The sequence below is a fragment of the Schistocerca nitens genome, chromosome 2 (assembly GCF_023898315.1).
Source record: "Schistocerca nitens isolate TAMUIC-IGC-003100 chromosome 2, iqSchNite1.1, whole genome shotgun sequence".
Taxonomy (NCBI): Eukaryota; Metazoa; Arthropoda; class Insecta; order Orthoptera; family Acrididae; genus Schistocerca; species Schistocerca nitens.
Genome location: NC_064615.1, coordinates 614,140,526 through 614,160,059, shown reverse-complemented (window position 1 = coordinate 614,160,059; position 19,534 = coordinate 614,140,526).

The following is a 19,534-nucleotide window of genomic DNA, read 5'->3' as shown; positions in this document are numbered from 1 at the left end:
CTGAAAGAATGAAGAAATATTGGGCAGACAGAAGAGCAAAACATCTTTCATATAAGAATAGACTCTAATAATTATATTACCTAAATATCATATTAAGTTATTGTTGAGCCAAATTGTATCCTTGTGTAACAACTTGTTTACAACTTTGTATTTTTGACTAGATTGGTCCAATGAAGGCCATAAAATAAATAATAATAATAATATATTTCAGAGGGTATACAGTTTGCCATCTTGTAACAGTGGAAGACAACAACGTTTTATATTACGCTAGTTGTAGGCATTCTGGTCTTAATGCTATGCTAAATGCATTCCAAGATGTTCGTTGAGTTGCTTTTTGCATGTTGTCATTGTTTACTTTGCTTATTCTTTGTGTAATTTAGGCAGTAAGGCAGATCTGCTCTAGAAGAATTTAATGTTGTCAGTAAACAGGATGTGTGTACTTTTAATAAGTTATACAGACAAATATTTGATTTGGAGGTCCACTGTGCTTGCAGTGTGTAGTAGGAATATCAGAGTTTCTTTGAGAGATGAGTTTTAGACGCGAGTGTAACGTTGGGAATTCTTGGTGCATTTTAAGCTGTAAGTTAGATCTGCAGCAGTTCACATCTGCATGTTCACACAACCAGATTTTTATATGTTTACATTAATTTTATGCGTGGAACAAAGTTCGAACTTCAGTCGTCTACTAATCTACAATCTATTTAAGTAGTGTCAATACTCGAGCTCTGTGTGTTTTGATAAGCAATGGGTCTACAGACAATTTGAATGCAGAAATATTTAGTTCGAGGTGCACAGAGCTTGCAGGGTGTGCGAAATCTTATATATTTCAAGAAATAAAGTAATCTTATTTTTCTCTAATTTTTGTAGAGGCCTGTAAATATGCATGCATACTACGATAAGCATGCAAACAGCACAAGTTTTTATGAGTAATACTGGCAATTCAGATGAGGAAATATTTAACTTGAAGGTCCATTGTGCTTCCAAAGTGTGCTACTTCTTACACGTTTCGATAAATAGTACAATTTTATTTTGCTTGATTTTTTGTGAAGCTCTCTAATTATACTTGTATATTACGATGAACATACAATTTGTGCGTACACGCCCACACACACTTGTATGTGTTTTTAAATTTATAGGCCTTCACCGTCTCTAACTTTTTCTGTTAATTTTTCTGATTTCTTAGAAGTTTAAATTTCCGTATATATTGATGATGTCGAAAATGGACCGTGGCGTGTGACTTCCATTGATGACGTCTGTGTTTTTAAATTTATAGGCCTTCACCGTCTTTAACTTTTTCTGTTAATTTTTCTGATTTCTTAGAAGTTTAAATTTCCGTATATATTGATGATGTCGAAAATGGACCGTGGCGTGTGACTTCCATTGATGACGTCATGCGTATGAGGGTGTGTCTCATGACGTCAAGGTCAGTGACCTAGGTCCTGTAATTTCACAAGTGTAAACAAAGTGTGCCCTGTAGTATCTTGCTATACTGCTCACCTACTCCCATGTCTAAAGACATTTGTGGTTAGAAATTATTTTGTGCCCAACGAAGATATTACTCCGCATGTTAATGGGTAATCTGCAGACATTCCAAAATCCCACTTCAGAGACGAAATCTGGTCTTTGGTAAGACTTCCAACAACCTGTGTTGAACTAAAAGAAGATAGTTTAGAAAAATAAGCGCAGTTTGGCCGCAAAATCCGAAGTCTTCACTGTCAAATTGTTAAAAATTTTTGTTCCACAAGAGAGGGACGAAAAAATGGTTTCCCATAATTGAAGATTTATTTCGTGTAAGCTGGCACTACAAAATATGAAAAAAGGAAGATAAGTTTTTAATGTCCTGTCAGTCTCTAGACAATTAGTGTCGGGGAACAAGCTGAGATTGGACAAGTTTAGTGATGGAAATTGGCCGCTTACAAAGGCATCAGATACAATCAACTTGGAACGTAAAGGACGAGTACAGCGAGTTGCAATGCAGAGGCGAATTGATCGGTATACGGAATGAAAAGCTAAAGTACAGATCACGCCAGTCGAATAGCTGATGACTTCTAAATAGATGAAAAATTGAAATTTTTCTCTTAATCAATGCTAATGTTGTTGATTGGCGTTACTAACAGCGTCGTTTAGCTGCATCTGTATAGTTTGACACTTTTATCGATAATTTCCATTAGCAAATAAAAAACTAATTTTCGTATCTGCTATTACTTTAAAGTTTGTCTCATAACAAAGTACGTGTATTAACTTTAATTATATTGTCAGTAGTGTTACGAAAGACTAAGTTTACAGAAAAAAATAGGACACTAATGGTTTCAGTATCAAACATCGACAGGAACAGTCTCCAGGAATAACATCCTTCAAAACCAGTGTTGTCAAATTTAAGCATATGAGTTATAGGTTGATAACAACATTCCTAAGTGATGCTTGAAGTATAAAAGCAAACTCACATAAGTCTGAATAACAAAGTATCTGACGTTAATGTTCACTGTGATTTGGCTGTATGAAGGGCCCACAATCTCCAAAATGTTCGTCCCTGATCAACATACTGCTGCCTTGAGAGAGTTAATGAGAAGAAAGTTGCACTTCACAGAGTCAATCTATGCGTATACCACCCTCGGGCTGCAGCTTCGCACCTTATATACATACTGATAGAATCGTGAACATCTGCTCAGAACTAAAAAAAGCGAACAGCGTTGATTTGATAGTACTCTAGAAAACTAATTTAGTTCAGAAAACATATTTCTTAAATAAATTTAAAGACATAGAAACAATAACATTTTTACATTTTCACGTGTACAATCTACTGGAAGGACATTTAGAAAGCCCAGCTAGCAGACTTAGCACAAGACAAGTGAAATAACATTTAGGTTAGATTAAAGTTTGAGCAAAAATATAATCTTTTTTTACAAGTATCACAACTAAAATTCCGTTTTGATGTGAGGAGACTTAGAAGTTTATAAAACTTATTAATCAACATGAAATCACGAATCTGACAAACAGTTACTACATGTAGATAACTCGGAGAGAAGAGTAAGACAGATAAACACCTGCCTTGTGAACACACAATCAAATGTACTTCCTTCACAAATAGCATACCACATTAAATAATGATTAGAGAAATTTCCAGTCAATCATAAACGCCGAATTCAACAAATAGCTGGAAATGTACAAAGTACTCTCAAGGAAAACTTTATTTTTCCCTTCACCTTCGCTCAAAGAGCAATGAGATGACAACAGCTGGGATGGATCGCGTGTTTACTGAATTCGCAGAATATCTCGTGAATTCTGTACAGCCCAGGATTAAAAATTTCAGTATCGGTATTATAAGCTCTTGTCATATACCTTGCTGTTGTAAATTACGCTGCAATTCTAAAATTCGAGAATCCCTTTGCGCTTTCTGCATGTTACCCTCCATTTGTACTTTTCAGTATTTGTTGCAAACAGCACTAGTTTCCATTGCTTTGATTGCGGCATACCACACGGTACAACTAGATAAACCCACACTATAGAAAATTAACCATGGTTGTAAGTTTAAATTATGGGGCGTATCTAAACAATTTGAATTCCAAAGACAGGCCCGCCTCGGTAGCTGCGCGGTCAGCGCGGCGCATTAACACGTAAAGCGGCACGGGTTCGATACACCGCCAAGTAGGAGATTTTTTTTCCTCTCGGGGACTCGCTGTCGTGTTATCCTTACATTCGTATCTTCATAATTGACATTACACTGTTGAGCTGGCTGAAAGGACACCCTGAAAGCCAATAAACTGGAAAAAATCTTTAAAGACATCAGTGCACACAAAAGCAAAAAAGAATTTGGTACAAAAAAAGACCGACAGTATAATACTGTTCAGCTCCTTTGCTAATAAACATATCTGCGTCTGACATGCCAATAAGCACTACACAAAAATTCTGCTGTATTGATGAGATTGCAATGGCCACGGTAACGAAGCACTTAGTTCAAGAACAACGCATCCAGATGACATGTCATTTATAAAGATCAAAGAAATGACTTAAGAAACACTTGTTCGACGACTTGTTAAGTGCTACAGCTTGCATTTGTTTTTTAACAGCTAATTTGATTCACTCCTCTATGTTGTGATAAAGACTAAATCTATTACCTTCAGTACTCTCTGCATAAGGTTTCTCTATTTGAACTATGAGCTAACCAACCACAACTTGTATAATTGAGCAGTACGCCAGTGCTAGTACATATGAGGTTGTTTTTGTTGTAGTGGGTATCACTCCGTAGGTGCCTGCCGTGGTGGCCGAGCGGTTCTAGGCGTTTCAGTCTGGAACCGCGCAAAGGCTACGGTCGCAGGTTAGAATCCTGCCTCGGCCATGGATATGTGTCATGTCCTTAGGTCAGTTAGGTTTAAGTAGTTCTAAGTTCTAGGGGACCTCAGATGTTAAGTCCCATAGTGCTCAGAGCCGTTTGAACCATTTGAACTCCGTAGGTGCGAAGTACAGTTCCTATTCTGGTTATCCTGAATTCGGATTTGGCTTTTCTACGGCGTTCCTAATCCACTTTGGTTCATTCCTGAGATATTTTTTCCAACGAGAGATTGATCCAATTCGTTTCCGCTAGTTGTTCAACCTAGCTCGTGTTTCGTCTGCCATCCTTATGGCAGCGAGACACTGACGTCTAAAGCCGTCGGCACACGGACCGTGCTGCCGAACGTTAACGTTGAGCGTGCCAAGTTCAGCGTGCTGCTGAACGCTCAGGAACGATGCGACTTGTGCATACGGTATGTGGGCCCCAACGTGGTATAAGCGACCGCAACGCACTCCAGCGGCAGTTGAGGGATATTTCTAGTTCGTAAATCACACAGTTTACTCAACGGGCGCGCGTAAAATTCGCACGTTAGCTCTATTAAAACGCACATTTCCTCCATCGTCCACGAAACGGAAAGTACCATGTCCAATCAAGAGGGACACAGGCTTATAAAAATTCCATTACAAACAGTGCAGTACATATTTGGAATACTTCTCCGCATAAGATAAACATTGTTTCATCATTCCCACATTTTAGTAAAACCCCAAGGTCAGTCTTACTTGATCACTGTTCCTACCCAGTAGCAGAATCTTTGCAACATGTGAATTACGAAGCGTAAAAGAGAAAGGAGCAAAATATCTTTATACAAGTAGCGCAAGCTGTCCTGTAGATTAAGCCAATCGAACAAAGTCACACCTAAAAAAAAGGTGAACTTATATTTACATAACATCAAATATTGTAGTATATACTTATATTATACTAATAATAAAGTATGAGAACCTAATAAAAACGTGAATGTTAGGAAAAATTTTTGGGAATGTCAAGCCGCGAACCACCGCCCCAACAAACAACTCTATATAGGACAGTAATGCTACTCATTATACTAACCAACACAATTCTTGCATCTACTCATACTACGTTACGGCGTCCTGAAAACCTTAGTCATAGATATGTTACTAATTGAAATTTAACTATAGCAAATTGTACCAAGAACAATGCGTTTTGGGTGGATCTTCAGTGTGTCGCTGCCTTCAAATAGCCTACTCTCATAATACGGAAGTTACAATAATTCTTTTGGCACGAATATGATGTTTCTCATTATTTTATTGAAATGAATCACAAAGTTAACAACGGGTTTTCCAGTGATTCTCAATTTTTTGGTGCTCAGAAACGGCATATATATTTATAGCCTTGAAATGAATGCCAATATGGCGCCTCGCCACTCTGTACTGAAGGAAGACGGCGTGCGTGTGACGTAGGTAGCGTTGTGTCATCTCATTGGTCAACACTCAGATGAACGCTCAGAATATCTGACAAGTCAGTTATTGCTCTGCACTTTCGGAAAGACTCCCGAGCGTGCTATTCCACGCTATGACGTCAGAAACTCGGCACGCTCAAACGCTCAACGTTCGTATGCACGGTCCGTGTGCTGACGGCTTAACGCTTCCCTTTTTCCTAGCTGCCGTAACATTTTGGAGACTATGTAAGCGAAACAGATCACTAGTAAAACCTGTTAGCTATATTACCATCTCCCGTATTCTGGCTGTGTATTACCGTTACACGCTGCCAACGGAATAGTACAAAAGATGAAATCCCAGGACATAATATGTGTGAATGAAAGTTCTCAACAGTTCATAAGACGTGGAAAAATGTATCATATTATTTGATGTAGCGTAACTAATTACGCTTCAACCGAATAAACTGGACTCGGATAACCTTGAGATGTAAATCAGATTTGGTTATTGGTATTAGCTGTGTCATTACCTTTCACTGGCAATGAAGGACAGGACCATAGCTAATGAGACGGCTCTGCACACAGAAAAGAAGTTTCTCTAAGTGACTCTGTCGTATGTTATGCAATCTGAAGCGTATCTCGTCTATTATTTCATCTTCTTCCAGACGTTACTAGTACCACCCTCTTCACTGATAGACGACTGTATCTATGAAACTCTCCCAGCGTTCACCCTCTATTAGAGGACAGAAAGTATTCCACACTAAAATTCTCTGTCGTGATTGTCGGTACAAGTACAATCGGAAAATATATTTAAGTTTTTATTCCAATTTCAGCTGTTTTTGTACGCTAGTGGATTGTCTACCGTGGCAGACTGATATTAACAAGGACGCCTTTCTAAAGATAGAAAACATTTTCATTTAAATATTGGGAAAATACATGATTTTATTAGAGTGAATATTAATTTTATCCCGTCCTATTATTCAACACCAATGGCATAATAAATAATATCCCGAGAGTAAATCTGTCCAGCTAGGTTAATGCGACAACCGCCTATGTTCGACGTCAACGTGCAGTAACCACTCACATCACTGGCAGTGAAGGCTACAGGAAGAGTGCTGACGGGACGCGGAAAACATTGTAGTTGTTGTCATAATGAGGAAACGGAACGATTTATCTGACGTCCAAAACGCCATTATCAATGGCTTTTGGATAAAGGGTGGAAGTATTTCTGAAACGGCAAAATATGTACACTCTTCGCCTGCCGTCGTGATTAAAGTATACCAGGCATGCAAAATGACGCTACCCAGAACCGACGCCAAGGTAACTGTGGTGCACCACTGGCCATAGATGAAGATTATATGGATAGATCTCGTAACTAAAGAGGAGGTACTGAATAGAATTGGGGAGAAAAGGAATTTGTGGCACAATTTGACTAGAAGAAGGGATCGGTTGGTAGGACATGTTCGGAGGTATCAAGGGATCACCAATTTAGTATTGGAGGGCAGCATGGAGAGTAAAAACCGTAGAGGGAGACCAAGAGATGAATACACTAAACAGATTCAGAAGGATGTAGGTTGCAGTAGGTACTGGGAAATGAAGAAGCTTGCACAGGATAGAGTAGCATAGAGAGCTGCATAAAACCAATCTCTGGACCAAGACCATAACAAACAACAACCACATGTCTACAATTATACAACATGATCCATAATTATTTATTACTATGGTTATGTCTATTACTTCTTAAAAGCAAATTAAAAGAATTTCTGAATGACAACTCCTTCTACTCAATGGATGAAGTCTTAGATATGAAGTAGTAACTGTGTATATATGCAAAGGAAACTTATGTTAAAGTGACACGTTCCACATCATTACGAAATTTCGTATTCATGATCTATGGAACAAGGGTTAATGTATGTATGTATGTATATACTGTAAAACAAATTGACCATGATGTTTCTTATCACAGGAATTATTATATTTCACATTCAGTCATAATGTACTTAGAGTATGTCACGACATCGTCAATTTCGGAACTGCATTAGAGCTGCACACTGGTCCTGTTTATAGGCCAGATGTCATCAATGTATGTGGTATGCAGCATTACAGTCTGTGCATTAAGTACATTCAATCATACAGGCTTAATATTACAATTCTAATGTAAATTTCCTTTGAATAGAAAACAAATTATTATAAAATAATCAATATAATTAAACACAAATGAAGTATCTTATAAAAACTATGTATCACACAATCTTAAAAATATTTTGGACACATGACTGAGTGCGTCATTGTGAATGCAAACGCAATATTGCAGAATGCCGCCACATCCAGAGGCATCACGTCTGTGACGGAAACCTCAGCAACAACACCAAGCATTTTTCCCTCTGCGTAGAGCAGAACCCGACTGTAGATTGCACGTAGTGTCTTATCTGAGTGAAAACTCCAGATGTCAAAATGTTACAACCCAATAAATACACTTCTTGGTTTAGGAAATAGAGACCAATGATCCCCAAATAAATGAAAATTACTTATAAGCAATGGTTATGATTTCCCTCGGTTTTCAGACGAATGCCGAACCTGGAAATTCCCTCTCTAGGTTTGGTGGGATTAGGCTAAAAAGAACGGGAGTCTACAATAGTCGATTCTGTTCTCGTGGATAAGGAATGAAATACAAGAAAAAGTCGAATTTGTCCATAAAATAGCATAGGATTACAGGTAATCACAATGGAATTTTTATGGGAATAAGTAAATATTTCATAAGTAACTGTTTACAGTTACGTGTATATGTATTTCATATATAGTCGCAGTGCTTATCCATAATGGATAAGTTTAATATATGTAATCTAACGCGCTCACAAAGTGAGCAAATTTTTTTTTGTTTATTTAACGTTGATACTGCTTGAAGAGTGATATAGTGGTCGTAAATTCGTAAAGAAATGCTGAACTGTGCAAAATAAAGTATCTGTGGGACATTTTAAGGGGCAATCTTCCTTAACCTTAGGTAAAGTATATGGCTGATTTCCATGAAGAAGAGGAAACTATGATGTTCTTATTTGCCATCCATGTTGTACCAATAGTGAACAATTTAACCGATACTAAATGCAATAATCGTGTAAAATTTGCTCCAGTAAGAGAGGCTATTAGATTAGATTAGATTAGTACTTGTTCCATAGATCATGAATACGACACTTCGTAGTGATGTCGAAAGTGTCAGTTTAATAAAAGGTGTCTATGCAAGATATTACATTACACAAAATATTACATGACACTTAATATTTTTATTTTTTGTGTGGGGGATGGGGAAATTACCCACTTGCTATATCCAAAAATTCATCAAATGAGTAGAAGAAGTTGCCATTAAGAAATTGTTTTAATTTAAATGCTATATGGCAACCTGTCAGACTTTTGATGCTGTTAGGTAAGTGACCAAAGACTTTTGTGGCAGCATAATTTACCCCTATCTGAGCCAAAGTTAGATTTAACCTTGAGCAGTGAAGATCATCCTTTCTCCTAGTGTTGTAGCCACGTACACTGCTATTACTTTTGAATTCGTTCGGACTGTTAATAACAAATTTCATAAGTGAATATATATATTGTGAGGCTACAGTGAAGATCCCTAGCTCTTTAAATAAGGGTCTGCTGGATGATCTTGGATGAGGTCCAGCAATTATTCTGATTACACGCTTTTGTGCAATGAACACTTTTTTACTCAATGATGAGTTACCCCAGAATATGATGGCATAAGAAAGCAGAGAATGAAAACAGGGGTGGTAAGCTAATTTACTCAGATGTATATCGCCAAAATTTGCAATGACCCTAAGAGCATAAGTAGCTGAACTCAAATGTTTCAGTAGATCTTCAGTGTGTTTTTTTCCAGTTCAACCCCTCGTCAATGCATACACCTAGAAATTTTGAATATTCTACCTTTGCTACCGATTTCTGATCAAAGTCAATATTTATTAATGGTGTCAATCCATTTACTGTGTGGAACTGTGTATACGGTGTTTTGTTAAAGTTTAATGAGAGCCCATTTGCAGAGAACCACTTAATGATTTTCTGAAAAACATCGTTCACAATTTCATCAGTTAATTTTTGTCTGTTGGGTGTGATAGCTATACTTGTATCATCGGCAAAAAGTACCAGCTTTGCATCTTCGTGAATGTAGAATGGCAAGTCATTAATATATATTAAGAACAGCAGAGGACCCAAGACCAAAACTTGCGGCACCCCATTCTTGATTGTTCCCCAGTTTGAGAAATCACCAGTTTTTTGCATATTATGTGAACTGCTCTGCTCTCTTCCAGTTAGGTCTGATTTAAACCATTTGAGTACTGTCCCATTCATACCACAGTACTTGAGCTTATCTATAAGTATTCCATGATTTACACAATCGAAAGCCTTTGAGAGATCACAAAAAATCTCAACCGGTGTCTTCCGGTTACTCAGAGCATTTAATATTTCATTAGTGAAAGAATTTATAGCATTTTACGTTGAAAAACCTTTCTGGAAACCAAACTGACATTTTGTTAAAACTTTATTTTTACAAAGGTGTCAAGCTACTGTACAATACATTACTTTTTCAAGAACTTTGGATAACGCAGTCAGAAGAGGGATTGGGCGGTAGTTGTTGACATCAGACGTATCCCCTTTTTTATGCAGTGGTTTAACAATGCCATACTTCAGTCTGTCTGGGAAAACACCATGCTTCAGAGAGCTATTACATATGTGGCTAAGAATCCCACTTATCTCTTGGGAACAAGCCTTTATTATCCTGCTGGAAATGCCATCAATCCCATGTGAGATTTTATTCTTGAGAGAGTTAATTATCTTCCTAATTTCAGAAGGAGAGGTGGGTGGAATTTTAATTGCATCAATTTCAATTGTATCAATTGCTATCAGACGCAAGATACCGTATCTGCGGAACCGTCACGTATGAGCCGCTGCCTTTGGTAATTTTCAGAGAAATAAATACATCAGCTATATTAATTACCGATAGGAACACATTTTGTTCCAGATAAGAGAGATAAAATGGAAACCTAGTCTAAATTAAGCGCAAAAGCATTCGAGCCAAGATTCCGGACTTAGTCTCACTTCGTAACAGTTTTAACGCTCAAATAGTGCTTGGCACTTAAAGCTAGCTCAGTCCAGAAATAAGTGGTAGCGAACGGAAATATTGTCAGTACAGACTGGGAAACAGTGGCGGTGATGTATATAACGCTGTGAACAACTTAGTCACGAATAGTTGCGATATAATTTTTGTAAAGTTCGTCGCTTCTACTGGCCACCTGTGTCAATGGCATAAAAGTTTTAAACGTCACATGTAAACTATACCATGATTTTGCTAGTAATGGGGTAGGTGATTTCTATTTAATAGTTATAGACTTGTAAGTGAATTCCTTGTGCATTGCTATCCATCTTTAACTTAAGATCAATTATACACCGTTCAATGGTACTATGTATCGAAAAGTAAGGGAGCAAACATATAATACGGCCACAAAAAAAAAAAAAAAAAAAAAAAAACTCCAGAAAATCCAGAAAAGTTTGCAGCACCCTACAAACAAAAACCACATTTATAAGCCTTGTTGTTTATTGTTGTGGTCTCAGTCCTGAGACTGGTTTGATGCAGCTCTCCATGCTACTCTATCCTCTTACCTTTCCTAAAGTATATCTATTAGCAATTTGTCAGTCATTTAATATATGCGATATTAGATTGAGCTTCTGCGCGAGTAATAAAATACACACAATATCTAAACTATAATTTACCATTATCAAATCTCAGTTCTGTACAAAATAATTTATTTTTCATAGCCAAGCTCCTATATTGAAAAATGATCTAAGTAAATCTAGTTTTGTCTTGCGTCCTTCCCAACATAGCCTTTCTGCAAACAATATTGACCAGATGCTTCAAGAACTGTATCTTTCCAATAAATGCATAAAACTTAACAACCCCTATCACAAAGAAATTGATATCAACATACATACACCAATGGAGCTTTCAAGCATTATTGACTCAAAACAGCTAATTGTATTTCTCTTTTTCTCTCCATAAAAGCATGTGAGACAGCAAAATAACGAGCATATCTCTTAGATCATTATAGAGTAATCTTTCACACTGAGCCTCCTATTCGAATGGGTGGTATGAACACTGTTGTATTTAAAAAAAAAAAATTTAACTTGTTAGCTGTACGAATACAGCTATGCACAGAGTGTAGAATTGTCTTGACTCTATGTCAGTGATAGTGAGATGGTTCTTCACGAAAATTTCTGTTCATTAAATTTAATTATTATATACGGGATGAGTCAGGAGGAAAGGCATATGCTTTGAGAAGTGATAGTATTGCTGACACTGAACAAAAAACGTCATACGGAGACATGCCCTATTCTGAATGGTTTCCTAGAGAGAACATCTTTAATGTCAGTTTTGTACGTTTTTCTCGAATAACTCGAAATCCGCGACCTCTAGCGAAAACGTGTAGCAGTACAAAATTAAACCACATGAAATTTCCTACAAATAAGGACCTAATCATTGTTTCGCTAGGGCTAATAGTTTGCCCGAAAAGAGATAGAGAATACTGAAAATCTCGTGCGACGCGCACCCACTACAGCTTAGGTAATTTTTGTAGGTCAATTTGAGGTAGTTTCCTGAATTGACAGACCACAAATTTCCTGCTTCAAATTGTTCGTCTCGAATTCCTCAACACTGTTGTGGTATGTTGCAAACAATGACAATGCACTGACTAATCCCGATAATAAACATACATCAAACGTGTTCTACTCGGAAACCATTCGGAATACGGCATGTGTGCGTATGAAGTTTTTTGTTCAGAGTCAACAATACTATCACCTCGTAAAACACGTGCCTTTCTTCCTGACTCAACCTGTATAGATAGACTTCGTCTCCAGTGGAGAACTCCTCATCTCGAGTAGTATTTGCACTCTATATGCTCAATTATTTGTTGCATATCTTGCAATCTCCGTCTTCCCCCACAATTTTTTGTTTTTACAAATATCACAAATACCATGGATGTTATTTCTTGGTGTCTTAACACATGTGCTATCTTACTGTTTCTTCTTCCCCTACAGCTTTTACTCTCTATACCTTCCTCAACTACCATAGACGTTATGCTGTAGTGTCTTTATACACGCCCTATCATCCTGTCCCTTCTTCTTGACTGTGATCTCCTTATGTACCGTTCCTTGTCGATCCTGCGGAGAATCTCCTCTTTACTTACCTTATCAGTCCACCTAATTTCCAACATCCTTCTATAGCATCACATCTCAAACGCTTCCATTCTCCTCTTTTTCGGTTTTCCCACGGTCCCTGATTCGCTTCCACACAATGCTGTGCTCCAAATGCACATTCTCAGATATTTCTTCCTCATCTATAGCAGTAAAATAAAGTACTGTGAATGCACTGCAGGAAGCAGTCAGCCTTAGTACCTTTCGGCGTATTTAAGAAGTAATCCTTCTAGTGGTTAAATTGTACTTGAAACTCACTTATAATGAATGTATCGTATTTCATGCAGGTATACGAGTAAACGTCGTTGTGAGAAATAAGTTATCCTAAGCGTTAAACTGCAGTTCAAAAGCGTTCAGACATGTGTAGCGATTATGGATCATCTTCATCAATATAAACTCTGCCCGATCGTGCGTAAACAGAGGAAAAAACAGTAACATAAAATGAAGAAACGAAGCAAAAATGCTTAGCAATAAAATGATCATCGAGGTCACTAGGCTTCAGTTTGACGTTCACGTCGGCTCCACCTGCACCGCAGTCACGCCATCTTGCCTCTTTGTAACTCCACGTTGAGTAAACGTGATCCCCTGAGTCAGGGTGGGGAAAATGTGATACTGCCGCTTAGGCTGCTCGTATTATCTCTGTCAGGGTTCCACGTGCCTAGAGGTCGGTGTGCTCTTTGATTTAAGGGTCAAAGTTGATCCACAGAAGTAGCGACATCGCAAACAGAAGTTACTCGACCGTACTTCTGCCATGGTCTCACCTTGCGTCACATCTATTACACATTCACAAAATAGGTCCAAGAGGTCTAAAGCATTTTTGTTGCGTGTGAGCTGCCGAATTAGTTTCTCAATACTGTTTACGGAGAAAGCATTCAGAAGGCTACTTCGCAAGACTATATGTCTGTTGCACTGGCGATTGCACTGGTGATCAACGCATAAACGCTCCAGTCTATACTATTAGGTTAACGTCTGCTCCTGCAACTATTGCATTATCGAAGTATTTCGACACAACCCAGCTTAGATATTCTTTAAATGATTCTGTAACCATTGTAGCAGAATCGGATGACCGCTAAAACCAGTCGATGACTAATTTGAGTTCATCTAAGCTGGTGATCACAATTCGTCAAAATTTCATCTCGCTAGACATATTTGTCCTTAATGAAAACAACATACCCTCTCCCGTATAAACAACCTAGTTTCTCGGTATCTGTTCCGTGCCTCGTTAAGCATTTCGGAACGTCCCACTACGGGTTTCATTCATCTCTCAGTTCCGAGTATAATTTGTGCGCGAAAGCTTTCCTGGTTAGCGGCGAATTTGTTTCGAATGCTTCTCTAATTAATTATTTGAATTTTGATATTCTTAGTCTCTGTTCTTTGCTGGCTATACGATTTGGTCCTTTGCAAATTGATTGGCAAGCATACATTAATCTTGTGCAAAACTTCTCATCTTTTCATAACTGCTAAACTCTACATTATTTTCAATTTGCATTGGTTCGTCACTTCCTCTTTACTGCTCCTTCCTGCTCCCTATCTCTTTTCCTGGATGTCCTAGGACGTGTCCCACTAAAAGTGCCCCTTTTCCTGCCTTTTTTTACATACTTTTATGGTCACCTTCTCTGTTCGGAACTTCACATTTCTAACTAAAAAAGATGATGCACTTCACATGTAACTCCGTTACTCAGGTAGCTCCTCCCACTTCGTGTTGCACCCGTGGTCTGTCAAGGGGAGTCCTACGGTTTTTCACCCCAAGACAGTAGCAATATTCCGGCTCTTCCCACAGATGGTAAATGACTGAGACGTGTCTCGGAATATACCATATCATATTATCATTTACCGTAACTAATGTGGTTTGGTGGCTCAGTGGTAAACTTTTTACTTCCTTCACCTATGATAGTGTTAGTTAATCTGAAAAATGTGGAGCTGACACCATGGTTCGAAATTTATGTTAAAATTTTGAGATCTTGTACAACAGGCTGGATACGTTAGTTCAAAGTTCGGAAGAAGGCAACCACGTAAAATCCCCAATAGGACCATCCCTAGTAAAGGAATGTCTTGTTCGAACCAGTCTTTGGGTTGATAACAGCTTTACTATTTTATTATTTTTGGTGGCTCTATTTACCATTATTAGCTACATATTCATTTTTAATCAACACAGTTGTGGCAAGAAGGATAAAGTTATGATTCTGTAACTAATGCTCGTTTCTCTTCACATTAATACTACAACGTGCTTGAGTGAAAGTAGCTACGTGCACTTCCGTTCAAGGGCAATAACAAATACTTTCTAAGTCATTCAGCAACCTCTTAATGGTACAACCAACATCTCCTTAGTCTATGAGCTCGGTGAACAGATATTTCAAGAATTTAGAAGAATCATCGAATGAAATATATCGAGTCCGTGGAAGTGAAAAGTGAGGTATTCGGAGTCTGTTGAGACAGATGATAATCGCAATACGCGACGGAACTGGGGAATCTATACAAGCTATAGAAAAATCACCATAACTAGCTTTCTATGGGCCAATAATGAAATTCTGAATAGAAAAGCAACGAAAGCCTTTGTGCAGCATGACTTTCAAATTGTATGTCGCGTAAACTATGTTTCACCCCAACCAGGCGATGTAAAGCCAACAGATTAGTTACGTTTGTGTGTTTATACCAAGAGAAAAGCGTTTTTTCCTAGTTTTCAAGCTCATGGACATGTCACAGATTTCGAATGCACAAGGTGATTGTCGCATTCGTTGGTAGTAATTTTGTAACTTTTTGTAAATGACTCTAGAATTAAAAATATAACTGATTTAAGACTGAGGAACTCTCGATCCATCCAAAAGAGATGCATGATGTCTCCATTTGTGTTTAAAACGGTCGACTATCACATTTACGTCTACTCGAGTTTTAAAATTTCGGGCTTCTATTACACCGACGCGTCTACATTAATACTGTAGCTATTCATTTGGAGCATTTTATGTTGCTGTAATAAACTCTCACGTCATTGCAATACAACTGGATCAACCAGTAGCTTAATTACTTAATTACCTAAAACTGCCAACGCGAATATTTCTCAAATGAAATGTAAAAACAGTGCACTTCTTATTCAGCCTAAAATTCAGTTTATGTAGTGATTCCATCAATGATACAAAATATGTGTAATAGCGTGTTTATTAATTAAATGGGATATATGCGCACTTTTGATACAAAATCGTTTACAGAGATGATGTGAATCATAACGGGTTTTGTAGTTTTGTTCTAATCTTATCAATTCTATTAAAATAGTTCATATTTCGTATACCAATGCAACAGAACCATTACTAGCGTAATATGTGCATATTTCGAAACAATATGTGCTCTTTTGCCAGTTGAACGAAAATAAAAACTAGCTGCAGTGCATACTTCAACGCTTGGTCCCAGCGGGCACAACACTTTGCGTCGTGTTTTATTCATGTCTGTACAAGCAGCTCTAATTTCGTACAATCTGATGTTGTAAATATGTACTTTGTGAAGAAGTATCACCATGCCAACAGAAAAAAATCTAATGGTATCCAACCAGGAGTATGGGCTGGTCAGATTGCAGGTCCTCTTCAATCGAATCAGCGTTGGGAAAAGGGAAGGAAAGAAAACGAAGGAAGATTAGGTTTCACGTCATGTTTCTTATACCCGTAGCATAGGGGCAGTTTGTGGAAGGATAGGAGAAACTTAAGCTGATTTCTTTTCAAAGGAACAACCCCAGCATTCGTCTCAGTCGATTTAGTGAAACTAAGAAAAACCTAAACCTGGATGACCGGACAGAGTTTGAACCGTCGTTCTCTCTAACCTTGCTAGATGGCGCCCCGTTAAGAAGTTGAATATCGTATTAATGTCCTACTAAGAAAAACAGTCCTTCGAGATAATCACCCACAGTTCTCTACTATATTTCTTCGGTATGGACGCTAACGATCCAGTTCACGTAATAATACTGTATGAACTGTTTGTTGTAAATACTGAAACCGTCTTGTTGGTGGTTTTTATCGGAGGAAAACTCTAGTAGAATGTACTGACGATATTTAAATACTTGCACTAGAGTCACGCAGAACACTCCAGCGTGATTCAAACTACGTTATCAGTTAAGTAACAAAACAAGATAGCGTTCAGTTAAACAAATGGATATGTGTCGACATTAAACATGTGTGGATCAACTTAGAGAATCTGTGTGTCCATTTTCATTCAATGAAGGCAGGAATCGGCTGCACTCATCGTTTGCGAAATATTCATGGTAATTCTAAATGAGTCACTTAACATAATTAATTAACGATAGTAGAAATGATGCTTTAGTCACATTGGTGCGAATCGCTGGGAACCGTATTGCGTGAGAAAGTGTTACGTGATGTCAAGTACCTACACTCCATTAGATCATCTTCTCAGTCTTTCCTTGTCTCTTGGAATCCAGTAAACAACTTTCTTGATTCATCTACCACTCGTTCGCTTTCCTACATTTCCCATCCACCTCAATTTTATTTTCATTAGGCCTAAAGTATTACTGACATTTTCTATACCTGCTTTTTCATTTTCAGAATAGATGTTATCGATGTAAAAACATGAATGATGAAATTATTTAGAGCTTTCACGTATCGGTAGTAAAAAAGAAATTTAGAACGGGGCATTTTGTTTCTTGCCTTGTGCTGAATGGCGCAAAATCTGGCAGTTCACAATACTTTCCACGGAAATACAAGTTGCAAATTTTCTGCTCAAAGATATGGTTCAATAACATGTAAATAGTTAAACAGGTGTTACTACAGAATCTGCAAGACTTAAAGAAGATTATAGTTCAAGGAACGGCCATTTAGTCAACAGATAATGAGAAGCAATCAAATTTTTATCTCAATGTTTAAAGTAATTATTTCATAAGCAGGGACATTTACCTTGGGTTGAATGGCACAAAAGCTGTAAGTTCACAACACTTTCCATGGAAATACGAGTTGCAACGATCAGTCTCGAAGACAAGTAAATAACCATGTTTTACTAAATAATCTGCAAGACTGAAGGGAGGTTATAGTTCAAGGAACGGCCATTTTGTCAACAGATACTGAAAGGCAATCAACGTTTTTATCTTACTTAATGTTTAATGTAATCATCTTACAAGCGCGGACACCTACTGCTAATAATGAGTCATTTCTATGGTTACGTAATAACACTTGATGCAAAATTGAATACTGTCAATGTATTTATAACAGTGAATGGCTGTGCCGGTTCACGGTTCGTGGTTAATTCAAGCTGCGTGTTGCCTATTTAACACCTTCTTGGAACAACAAAAATTCGATTGTCAGTATTTCAAATAATTATTGAACGAATTTAAAAATTTAAAATGCTGTGACAATCTGCTTATCAAGATATACAATCTCACGTTAAGGATTTAACACAGTAACAAAAGTATTACAGTTACACTCTACGACAGAAAAGCGACTCTCCACGAAGGAATTAGCCGAATGGGACGGGGAGTAATGCACAGGATGCACATTTTTAGACAAGCAAATGATTGGTTGTAGAAAAAATATCCGCTACCAGTCACAATAAAAGAAAACCTACAAATACTATACACTGTGAACAAAGGAAAGAAAATGAATCTGCTTGAAGAGCTAGAAATTTATATCCACAGCTCTAACTCACGAGACCTTATTCTCAACGAACAAGTGGAGCCTGCAAACAAGTCCTATCTTTACGTATTTCATGAAATATTCAAAAACAGAAACTAATTATCCTGTGACATAATAACAAAGTAATATTCTATGGAAATTCGGTGCAGCAGTCATACAACAGTCCAAGTGTCATTATCGTAATTTGTAATAGTCATATTGTAAACACAAGCTGTAACTGTATTGTATAATGTGTAATAGCTTTCAAAATTTCATGTGTGTAACATTATTGTACCTCCTAGATCTAAGTTCTCTGACAACAGTGTGGGTCAAAACAGTTCTAGCTGTCATTTTTTTAATTTGTAATAGCTTTGAGTAATTTCATATATATAACATCATTGTACTTCCTAAATCTAAGTTCTCTGACAAAAATGTGAATCAAAACATTTCAAAATGTGTATCAAAAAACGCCACAGTCTATAACAGCTTTTTAAATTTTTATACATACAACACCTTTGCACTTCCTGTGGCTAAGTTCTCAGACCATACCTACAACTTTCTGTATGAGCAACATTTTTACATCTGCTACATCTAAGTTCTTTGACCACAGTCCACATGTTTGTATGTGAACATAGTGTATTTCACGAGTGCACCTCATAATAGTGAAATATGAAACTATACTTGGTAAAACTGAAATATGCACGTGAAAATAACAATAAGTGTCTAACTAAGTGGCAAAACTGTCACCACAGCATAACTGTAATTATGGTGCTTCAGCCGCGCGGGATTAGCCGAGCGGTCTGGCGCTGCAGTCATGGACTGTGCGGCTGGTCCCGGCGGAGGTTCGAGTCCTCCCTCGAGCATGGGCGTGTGTGTTTGTCCTTAGGATAATTTAGGTTAAGTAGTGTGTAAGCTTAGGGACTGATGGCCTTAGCAGTTAAGTCCCATAAGATTTCACACACATTTGAACAT